Source organism: Epinephelus fuscoguttatus, linkage group LG13, assembly GCF_011397635.1.
Source record: "Epinephelus fuscoguttatus linkage group LG13, E.fuscoguttatus.final_Chr_v1".
NCBI classification, from domain to species: Eukaryota; Metazoa; Chordata; class Actinopteri; order Perciformes; family Serranidae; genus Epinephelus; species Epinephelus fuscoguttatus.
Window position 1 is genome coordinate 34,754,077 of NC_064764.1, and position 12,157 is coordinate 34,766,233.

Here is a 12,157-nt window from a genome sequence, read left to right on the forward strand (position 1 = left end):
CATCTTCCAATTTGAGTTTGAAGTTTTAGTGACCGCAGGCGAAATCCCATTTAAATTTACATTAATCTGTTTTTGCTTGATGTCCAGAGAAAACACAGAATGTACAGACTCTAATGTGTCTTTAGTGGAACAGTGACAAGTTACATACACAGAGGGATGTCAAACTTCTGACAGTGGTTTTGGGTTTCAGTGAGGATTGGGCCTGTAGTTGTGAAGGATTATGGGTTAGGAAGTGGATTTGGTGAATGAGGGCCCTCATGAGTTTAGTGATGTCTCACAAATCTGTGTGTGCTTGTGGGATTTGTGCCTCTAAACTTTCCAAAACACAAAACTTGAAGCCTCTGCCTTCAATTTCCCTCTCAGCAAACACATAATACATGCAAGTCCTTTGTAGCATCAATTAGCCCGACTGCTCCTCCTTAGGGCCACGTGACACGAAGCGGAAACTGAGTTCACACTGCGATGACGCTCGCCGCAGGGCCAAGGATTATTTCACAGCAGAAGGGAGGCGTCAGGCGGTGTCGGCCCCAGCCTCGCCTCGGGGCCTCGGTCTGCTCTTGATTAATCTGAGAGTGAGAAAACCTGCACAGAGCCAAACACCCCAGACCAACAGAGGGGGTCATTTCAAACCAGGCCTGTGGGGGGAACAGCTACATTTAACGTTCCAGACCTCAAATCGCACGCATGCCGCACAGAGACAATGACTGCGCTGATGGAGATACACACAGATGGATGCTGTAATCTGTGATCCATGTTTTTAAACATTTTGTCTCCATCTGTGCTGCTCAGGGTTCGTTTCTGTGGTGTTTGGCGCTCTGTGCTCAGAGATCAGCTGTCGGTGGTGGTGGACTGTGACTAAATACCTTCAGTTCAGTAAAAATCTGAGATACTAATAATTTATTTCCATTTTCTGCTACTTTATACTTCAACTTCACCACATCTCAGAAGGATATGTTGCATTTTCTTACTCCACTACATTCATTTGACATTAATAGTCACTAGTTAAAAACATATGATATGATGTAGTACCTTATTACTAATCTACCCAGTGGTAGGGGTGACCAGGGCTGGTTGGCACACAGCTATTCTTTGGTCTTCTGAGGGTTACAACCTGGCCTCACACCAAAGTCGTCGAAATCCGGCACTTGGGCAGTGACTTGTGGTTTCAGACAAAGCTGTCCTTTAACATTGGCAGGACACACAGCTGGTCACTGTTATAGTTTAACGGTGCTCTGTGATGGCAGGGGGAAATATGGTGGAACAAGAACGAAAGTTAAGGCAGTGAAAGTCCAAATGGGGCAGACGGGGGGGGTGGATGGGTCCAACAAACACAGACTTTCACCAGTGCCAGAGGTGTTGGCGTCATTCTTTTTCTCCTAAACCTAACCACGTACGTTAGTTGATAAAGTAAAAAAAAAAGTCAACTCGCCGTGTTTTACCGACGTAGTGTATTTATTTTGAAAGAGACTGTATGCAAAGCAGAAGTGCATCTTGAAAGAAGACAATGCATGTAACAGGCAGAACTTCACACGGTGTCCCAGAACATCAACAACCAACACACCCAGGGTACCTTGCACGCTGTACGTGGACGTGGAAAGTCGATGACTAACCATCATTATGTGACGAGGTCAGAGTGAGAATGTGTTGAAGGTTAAGATTTTATAAAACTGTTTTAGATAGAGACATTAGAAATGTACCACTTTTAGTTAATAGACATAGAAATGAGCTACATTTTGAAATCAAATTTGAAAATCTGTGATGAGTGATGGCAGCTGGCAAACATAATTACAACCCTGTGATGGGGCTGGTTGGCACAAGTGCACCACATGCCTCTAATCACAAATCACCTAATTCTAGAGAACGTTTCGTACATTAAAACATATTTATTTATAGCTGAGACCTTATTCTTTTATTTACTGCTGGCTATCGTATTCTGACATAAGTGATGGCAGAGAAATACGGCACAGAGTGAAAAACGTTCCAACCAACCCTGGTCTCTACAAAGTACCTAAAACATTAACCAATTTCAGGGTCATTTTCTGCACAGCAGTGAATTTTTATGCAACAATTTAGGGTGGACAATAATTTAGAAAAATACAAGATTAAGGCAATTTAAAATATAATGAAATACAATGCAGTAAGGCTCTCAGAGATTATGTCATTTTTAAATATCTATTTTTCTGTGCAAGGGTGCAGCTTTTGTGTCATCGTTGGGGGAGCACATATCAGAAATCAGAAATCAGATATACTTAACTGATCCCCGAGGGGAAATTTTGATTTGTTACAGTCGCTCCAATGAAAAGAATAGCGAATTAAAAGAAGTAAGAACAAGAGTATGAACTATAAAGCAATAAAATAAAATAAAAATGAAAATGTATAATAAAATAAAAAAAAAACAATGTGCATTATGCTACAGTGTTTAACAATAGTACTTAAGATATAAAACTATTAAAAATAAAATATATATCGTCACTGTGCTGAAGCTCTAACTGTAGAAAAGAATAAACAAGAATAGAATAAAAGTAAACGTAAATATGTGCAGTTATGTGAACGATAAAGTCGTATACTGAAAAATATTACAGCAGTTAAAATTATTGCACCCAATTGTTACTTATAATTTATAAATTCAGACGGTGACTATAGTCCAGATGCCAGTCGACTGACTCAGAGCACTGACACTCTGAGGGAGGAGTTGTGCAGGTTTATGGCCACAGGCAGGAACGACTTCTTGTGGCGCTCTGTGGTGCATCTTGGGGGAAATGAGTCTGTCACTGAATGTGAAACACTCTGTACACTGGTAATTTTTTATGCACCAGTTTGTGCCTTTTCTGTGATGTAAATGTCTTTTTTAAAAAGTCCTCTGCTACTTTCATGTTTTTTATTGGGGGGGACAAATGCACATGTTCTACATATTGAGGGCGATGGGTCCCCTGTGTCGGGACACTGCAGCCGCAGCCGTACGCCTGTGGCTGTGGTGTCTCATTTCTCTGGTGCTCAGGAGATGTTGCGCAAAATCATGTTTCCTCAAAGAAATAAATGTCTCCAGGCTGCATGTGTCAGCATCAGTTTTACAAGAGAGGCAAGAGATGCGTTAAAATTTTGTGGGATTTTTTTCATGCCACTGTTTTTTTTTTCTTGGTAAAACAGCGTTTTTAAAAATGGAAAGCATAAAGTACTTTTCAAAGTAAAAGTTTTGATCAGTGTAATGACTGCAGATCAGTCTCTTTGTGTTCTATCCATTGCTGTGAAGGGACACCTCGCTTCCTGTGTGTCAGATAATTTTTGCCGGAAAAACCTGCCAGACAACAAGTGGTTAAACAGTGAACAGAGGAGCTTTCATGAAGTGGATACAGGTTGGAACACAGTCATGTTTCAGCGATAGAGATTTCAAAACACACACACACACACACACACACACACACACACACTCTCACACAGCTGCCTTACAGCCCAGAGGAGTCATGCTTCTAGTCCCCAGTCGGCCTGAGGTGATGCAAAGTCAGAGTGGATCACACATCGACACGCTGAACCCAGAACAAACGGCTCAGAGGCCAGCCAGAGGACATCAGCTGACAGTTGTTCACGCTCAAATACAATTAGGCTAAATAAGTGATGTTTTCATTTTCATGGTAAGTAATGACGTCCTTTTAACCCCCTTTTTAAAAAATCATCTGGACATTCACACCCGAGAGACACCAGCACGTCCCGCGTGTAACAGATGTATCTCCATGAAGTCAAATCAAATCACATTTTGTTTATAAACCACATTTTACACAGCGGTGTGGCCTAAATTGATTTTCAAACATAGTTAAAAGTCTTGAATGAAAAACTCAACGATCAAAGCAATAATTATTTCATCTGTGAAATTATATCTTGTTACAGCCAAGAACGATGGGACTCTCACTGGAGGTCAGCAGCAGAGACCGTATTAGCTGTGTGTGAGCAGGACTACGTGCATTAAGTCCAGTAATGTGCTAAAGTTCAAACTCAAGGTACTTTTACTTTACTTGAGTGTTTTTATACTTGACTGTAATACTACATTTAAACTTTTCCAAAGCGAGTGCAAACCATGTATCTCCAGATGTGTTGATGTGTGTGTTTGTGATAAACTGAAGAACTGTGTTTCTTTATGTGTTGAGAAATTTCTTTTACTTCTTCAGCTGAATAAACTCCCTCCTGGATCAGCATCGTCACAAAGCTGAAAACAGAGCTGTTTTTCTGACACCATGAAAAGTCGACAGAAAAACTACCACCATACACTCATAGAAATAAGGCTTCTAAAAAGTTCCTCTCTACCCGTTTACCCAGGGTACCTTGCATGAAGTGAAACGTACCCTGTGTGTGTTGGTAGTTGATGTTCTGGGACGCTGTGTCAAGTTCTGCCTGTTACATGCATTATCTTCTTTCAAAATACACTTCTGTTTTCACAAGAAATTTACCGATTACATACAGTCTCTTTCAAAATAAAAGCACTACGTCTGTACAACACAGAGAGGCGACTTTTTTTTCCTTCAACAACAAACGCACATGGTTGGGTTGAGGAAAAAAATAACAGGGTTTGGCTTTAGAAACTTACGGGAAGCAAACAACAACCTCCCGGGTGAAAGTGGGTGTTGGACCCATCTACCACACCTCCCATCCGCCCTACTCAGACCTCCACCATCTTAAATTTTGTTCTTGTCTTGTCGTGTTTCCCTGATGCCACCGGGCGCTGTTAAACAGTAACAGCAACCAGTGTGTCTGATGCCAGAAGTCACTGTCCAAGCGCCAGTTTTTGATGACTTTGGAGTGAGACAACGTTACTACAGAGGGTTCTGGTTGGAAGAGGTCCCTGTAAAACCTCTCATACCCCTTTCCAACCAACATGGAATGGTTCCCACACCAAATTTTGAACAGCTCGGAGCATTTCAACTAAATCCAAGTTGGTTCCCTGCTAAATCAAACAGTAGTGGGTTTTAATTGACCTGAAGTGCAAACCAAGATAACAGCAGTGGGCGTATCATATTGTACAAGTTGGAAAGTGAGGTTGGAGAAAGCAATGATAGAGACATTAAGTAAGGAATTATCACAACAAAAAGAGTGTGCAGTGGTCTCACTGATCGCTGGTCTGTGTTTGTTTTGGATAGAAACAATTTCTGGACAAAAGTTTGCAGGTAAGCAGTGCGATCCACCATCTTGCTACTATTGTTTACTTGCATTGTGTGTTGTGCTATAACAAAATCAAAATCAAATCAAAATTGCTAGAAACATGGGCTTGTTTTCTAGACAGATCCAAGAGTACTGAATGGTACCAGTTTAAGAACCAGAGCTAATTTGGTGGTGAAGAGATATAATAGGGTGTTCTGGGTGGAACCTTTCGCAGATGGTTGTAGGTATGTCCCTCTTTGTTGGGTTCTACGTAGGTCCCTCTGAAAGGGCTCCAGGTGGAACCACTATTAAAGCTTCTACAAGGGACTAAAAAAGCGTTCTCCTGTGGGGTCAAGCTGAAGAAGCCTGTATGGTTCTAGTTAGCACTTTTATTCCTAAGAGTGTGGGATGATCTTATAGAACATGATGCACTGCTGTAGATTAAACCACCCAACAGTATATAAAGGAGTTAAATCGAGCACAACCGTTAATATCTACAGCAGGAAAATGCAACATACACATTAATGCAGCAGTAATATGAATCCAAAAACATCAGATATAATAGTAAAACACAGAAAGGAAACATTTTACTGCACAGTGACTACTTAAACTTTTCATACTGTCAGTAATATGCAGATATACTAATGTGCTTTTTACTTCTGTTAAGTTTTGAATGCAGGACTTTTACAAAGGCGTCTTATTTTACTTTTAGTCAAGTAAAGGATCTGAGGACTTCCTCCACCACAGAGCTTGGCTATAAGGAGTCACATGACACATCTCTGAAAGGTCAGATTCACTCAGCTGAACAAAAACAGACAAATGTTCAGAGCAGACACACGCAGAAAATCCTTCAGCTGCGTTCTGAGCGATCTCACACAACAGCACTGACACATTATGATGCAACGCATCATTAACAACAAACAGAGCAACTATGAAACACAAGAGAAGAAACAGAAGAAATGTTTTGGCCAGTTCGGCCTGCTTCAGTGTTTTATTAGGTTTTCCCATAGACCGGCGAGGACAGACAGGAAATATACGACAGGCAAGAGTGACAGTGTGAGGCGGATATGAACCCACGAGAATGAAGCCGGAGGCAAACGAGTCCGACCACACGACGACGCGTCCAAAGACAAAGCCTTTAAAAGTGCTGCTGGCTCATAGAGCTCAAGCTACTTGATTGTTTTTCAGTTGATGTGTGACAGAGAACACAAAGTCAGGATGCAAATGTCGACTACAGCAGCTGGGTTTTTACTTTTCCCTTTTAAATTCAGCACCACATTGACAAAAGGAAGTATTCAGATCCAACAGTGCAAAAATAATCCATTACAATAAATATCCTGAGTTTTATTAACGTTTTATTTCAGTGATTTCTTACTCGCCTGGATTACTGTAATGCACTTCATGCTGGTATCAGCCAGAGCTCCTTTCACTGACTCCAACTGGTGCAGAACGCTGCTTCCTGACTTCTTAACACATTACTCCTATGCTAGCCAATTTACGCTGGCTGCACGTTATGTTCTGTATTGATTTTAAAATGTTAATGATCACTTTTAAAGCATTAAAGGTCTACAGGGTTAGCAGAAATGGAATATAATAAGTATGTTTTCTTTAGCGTAAAATCACCAGATAATAAGAATTGTTGTTTTCTTTACCTTAGAATGAGTCGTTGATATCTATATAGGGAGAATGGCCTCGTCCACGGTGATCACCATGTTTCTACAGGGGCCCAGAATAGACAAACCAAACACTGGCTCTAGATAGGGCCATTCGTATTTTCTCACTGTAACAAGAGCTTTGGTATAATATGAATTTTTTAGAAGTGAAACTGCTTCATTCAGTGTTTTACAAATTTAAATCACCTCCTCTGTTTGTGTTGGAGAGGAAAAGACCTCTGTAGATAATTCAGCTCCTGGTTACAACCTCCTGAACATCCAGATCTTAAGTTATCAGAGGAAAAAGGTGAGCTCACATTAGCAGGTGCTGGGCAAGCAGCCCTTCTGTGACGTGCCAAACAACGTGGGAGAAACACTGATTTGTAATGTTACGCTGCTTTATCCAGTGTTTTTACTGGTTTTACTCACCAGGGGTGTCATTTATAAAAGAGTGCGTAGGATCCATACTAAATTTGTACGTACAGACAAAAGCCAAAAATGGTGTGCGCCAAAAATTATTTGACAATTTCTAGGCCTCCCCTTCATCATCATCTGTTTTGCCAGTTTCCCATCTCTAAAATGTTGGTTTTTCCTATTAAGGCTGTTTTAATAGATCACAACTTTTGCGTGGGAAATGTCATATGCCTCCTGAATCTTACACACTGCTCCATTAAATGACCTTCATCCAAATTATATTAAGATTTATTGGCCCTCTACGTGCCTTGGTGTTCTCTTAGATTATTGGATGCAGCTCTGCTGGTTGTTCCTCAATCTCGGCACAATTTTCATCACATATGAAACAGGGGGTTTGGGGGGTCCTTTGCCAGAAATTTTGAGAACCAACATTTACTTTCCTGCACTGTGGTGATTGTTTTGCACCAATTTGTGATGTAAATGTGTTGCTTTTTTTCCCAAATAAAAGTCCTCTGCTACTGTCATGTGTTATTGGGGGAAACAAATGCACATGTTGAAAATATTGAGGGGACGTGTCCCTTGCGTCCCCCCTAAAATCTACACTTATACAATCAATCAGTTATCATCAGGTATGTGTCATAATTTATAAACTGATCATTTACTTTGTATGAGAATTTTAATCTGCACAGGACCTAGTATATTTCCTTCTGGAGTGGGGTAGAAGTATAAAGTAGACAGTTTACAAGTATTTACAGCCCTTAAAAAAATTATTTTTCTTTCTTTTTAAAAATATTTTCACTATGAATGCTGTGGTTGTACAAATATCCTGAAAAGTTAGAACAGTTTTAGTTCATGCAGTTGAGAGATTTTTTTGTTTGTTTGTTTGTTTGGTTTTTAGCTGCCATCATGCACTGGTCAAGACTTTATCATACTTTAAGATTTTTTTTCTGATTTTATTTTGTCTTGTTGCTTATTTAGCCATGAATATTTAGTGTTAATGTTAGAAGTTTGGTAAATATTTTTTTTGCACTTTATTTCAAGTAGAATATTTTACTTTAAATTTACAATTTGAGAGCTTTGACCATTTCTTTTTACTTTTTTAATTAATTAATTGATTTTATTTTACAGTGCATGCTTTAAGTACAGTACCACTTTCTCTGCTTGTTTTTTTAAAACACCAAAGGAGGGAGCAACTCCTAAATGTTTTAATTAGAAGACTGTTTTTAACAAGTAAAATTGTCACTTTAATGGCACGTGGGTTTCATTAAACTGCAGTCAACAATTAAACCTGCAAACCTCATCACAAAATGACACACCAGTGGAGGCCCTGTTTATCAGTCTGGGTGACAATGAGCCGTCTCAGACATAATAAATATGTTTTTCTCTCACAGACTCTGCTTCTGTTGTACGCCGTGACGTCTGATGATTCATTACATGTCCATGGTGTCTGTTTCTGATGAGGCAGACATTTCACGACACCACAAGTCAGGAGGATGAGCGAGAAGCGGTAAGGTTTTCCCACACAGGAAGCTCCAAAATTAATTTCCTTTGGCCTCTGAAACCCTCCAGGGAAACAAAAGCCCTTAACTGAGCAGCAGGAGAGGAAAGACAGCCTCCCCTCACCCTGAATCCTCGCCCACAAACAATCCATATGTTATTACATTTGTCACCGCTGAGCTGATGTGATCATCTGCAGAGCTGTGACAGAGCAGGAACCTGCCAGCCGTGCTGGACGCCGCCATTTTGTCAAAGCGCTGGAAACATCCCCACACCGCTGCTCTAATCTTCTGGCAGCTCCAGCGAGCTCTGAGAGGAAATTGATTTGTAGCAGCTCCTCATACTCTTTTCAACAATATCTGTAGCAATCAAAGGCTCTAAAATAGCTTGACAGTCATGACACTGCGCCATCTTCCACTGTTTCAACACTCAAAGGAGAGCTGGGACACTCAAAGACTTCGCTATTAATTCAATATGCTTTAATTTCCCCAGAAGACAGAAAAAAACTGAAATTGATGTTCTGAGTAGCTTTACTTTGCAGAAAACATCATATAAGCGCAGCTTTGATTTATGAGATTTAATTTCCCTGAGAGTCGCCTTTTTCAGATTTTAATGGTCTTTAAATTCTATACTTTGCACAAGTTTAGTTTTATATCTGTAACCGACATTTGAGATGAAATATTCAGTGACACTTCAGTGCTTCTCGGTGTTCTCATTAGCCACACACCATTACCTCATCCAGTTTAAGTGGAGTCGGTAATAAATACACTTGGACTGTGAGCTTAAATGAGCTCTGCTTTCGTCCTTATAGCTGCGTTAATCAATTTCTGACATCAAAACAAGCAGACAGCAACCTTATCTTTGGGCTTTTGAAGTCGTTTTAGCTAACGTATTAGTAAGCAATTGCCTACTGACACATTCATCAGACATCCCAGCCCAGTCGCCAGAAGAAAATGTTGGCATTGTACGTTTATATTTATGTACAGTACATGTGTTTTTTAGTGACCTGTTGATATGTTTTCACCAGGGATCATGCCACAAGAGGTGGTTGTTTTTACTGAGACAACACTGCATTTCCTGCCATGATGGTGCCATGAAATGCAGTTATTCTTTAGAGTCATCGCTGCATTTCCAGCCGATATTTAGTCGCCAAACATGGGTATCCTTTAGCATCTGTCACTGTGTTTTCCACTGGGGATAGTTCCATGAAACGCAGTTGTATTTACCAAGACATCACTGCTTTTCCAGCTGGGATGGTGCAATGAAAAGCAGCTGTTGTTTTAGAGAGTCATCGCTGCATTTCCAGCAGATATTTAGTCACCAAACATGGGTATATTTTAGTGACCTGTCACTGTGTTTCCAGCCGGGATAGGACCATGAAAAGCAGTTGTTTTATAGAGATTAATTGCTGCATTTCCAGTGGATTTTTAGTCACCAAACATGGGTATATTTTAGCGACCCGTCACCGTGTTTCCACCAGGAATAGGCCATGAAAAGCAGTTGCTTTTACCAAGATATCATTGTATTTCCAGCAGGGATAGTGCAACAAAAAGCGATGTTTTTAGTGAGTCATTGCTGCGTTTCCCGTGGATTTTTAACCACCAAGCATGGGTTTGTTTAGCAATCTGTCACTGTGTTTCCACCGGGGAAGTGCCTTAAAAAGAAGAGGGTTGTTGCTGCATTTCCTGCCAGTATAGTGCCACAGAAAGCGATTGTTCTTTAATGAGACATCAGTGTGATTTAAGCCAGGATTGTGCCACCAAAAGTGGGTATTTCAAGCCCAAACATGACCGTTTTCCTGACCATAATCAAGTAGGTTTTGTGCCTGAATCTAACCGCACATTAACCACGATGCAATGTTTCAATGTATCTGCAACATAATAATGAACAAATGTTACGTATCTGTGGTTTGCAGAAACATACAATGCCAACATTTATTCCAGCAACTGGGTGGAACATCAAGCAACTTTAGTGACCACTTGAAGTTAATGCTCTGATGTGGTCTCACCAACTCCTGACATAAAATAACAACATCTTTAAGCTGCTAATGTCAGGTTGCCGTTCATGTTTACCAGCTACACATTAACTGTACAGATGGTTTATCAGAGCTCTTGAGCTGGAAACGGTTTACCGCAGGGGTTGCAGCAGACAATTAAACTTTCTATAAGTTCTACAGATATTATATTAATTTTAACACTTGGCTGAATGTGTTTTTGCTTTCATTATAGGTTTAAACATAAGGAGCCAATCAAAGCTAATAATCAAAAGCTAATACAGATTTCTTCCACCTAATATTGCCTCTTTCCCATGAAACCCATTTCTAACTATAGAGAAGCATAAAGTGCAAATAAGGGACTGACTTCAGCTCGCTGCCCACTTGCTGATTATACATAAGGAAGGCAGTAAATCTAACAAATTGTGGTCTAACTTGTTGCATTGCAGTTAAGTATTTCACCTATGAAACCGACATTACACTTTAAGAGTGGCCAAGAACCAATAAGAGACTTACTTTAGTTCACCACCTCTGTTACCGACTGGCTGCAGGCGAGGCCGTAAATCAGCCAGATTGTGGTCAGACTTAAATTTTAGCTCAGTGGTGTGGCTGCTGGAGCGTACTACAAATCAAATTCAATCATTAAGTGCCTTTAACGAAACCGTTTCATTACAAAATGCTCTACAGGGCCATGAAGGAAATGAATATTATATATTAAAACAAGGGCATGGGTTCAAATCCCAGACCTCTAATATCTCTCCACGCTAATCCTCAAACCTAATAATATTCAGTCAGGGTGGACCATCTTCAAACAGAAATGAGTGTGGGAGGGCAGAATGTGGCAGAGCACACTGTCATGTACTGCAGAAAAGCAGTCTCATGGCTCTGTGACTCAAGAAAGCATGAAGTCCGTGAAGTACCGCGTCAACTTTCCTTTCAAGCAAAAGCATCAAAAACATTTCAGCCCAGAAAAAAGACCTCACAGCTCCAACCGTGCGTTCATCTCTACAGCACCATGAAGTGACATGAAGTATGAAGCACAAAAATGAAATAAATGAATCACAGCTTGAAGCCAAAGTGTTTCAGCTGAAATATCTGTCGTCTTTTTTACAGGATCCCATGCAGGGTGAGCAATTTATATTTAAAGTCTTGACATCTGATTGATCTGGAGGTCCACAGGGTTTTAACATGATGCAACAGCTGTGTTAAAAATGTGTTCAATTTTAATGATTTATTCAATTAACCTCAATGTTGGTGAAATATCTGCATGAACAAGTAACATATGGAGAGGGAAAAAGAAAGCACTAAAACTGTCCATCCATCCATTTTCATCCACTCATCCAGGCCTGGGTCGCAGGGCCAGCAGGCCAACCAAAGCACCCCAGACGTCCCTCTCTCCAGCAACGCTTTCCAGCTCCTCCTGGGGGACCCCAAGGTGTTCCCAGGCCAGATGTATGTAATCCCTCCAGTGTGT

At 40.5% G+C, this 12,157-nt stretch overlaps 1 protein-coding gene across 2 annotated transcripts in view; it reads right to left on the reverse strand.

The window, feature by feature from the left end:
• The window catches only part of tbx15 (T-box transcription factor 15), a 59,040-nt gene that overhangs the window by 18,702 nt on the left and 28,181 nt on the right, over nucleotides 1-12,157 (reverse strand). The window lies entirely within an intron of this gene.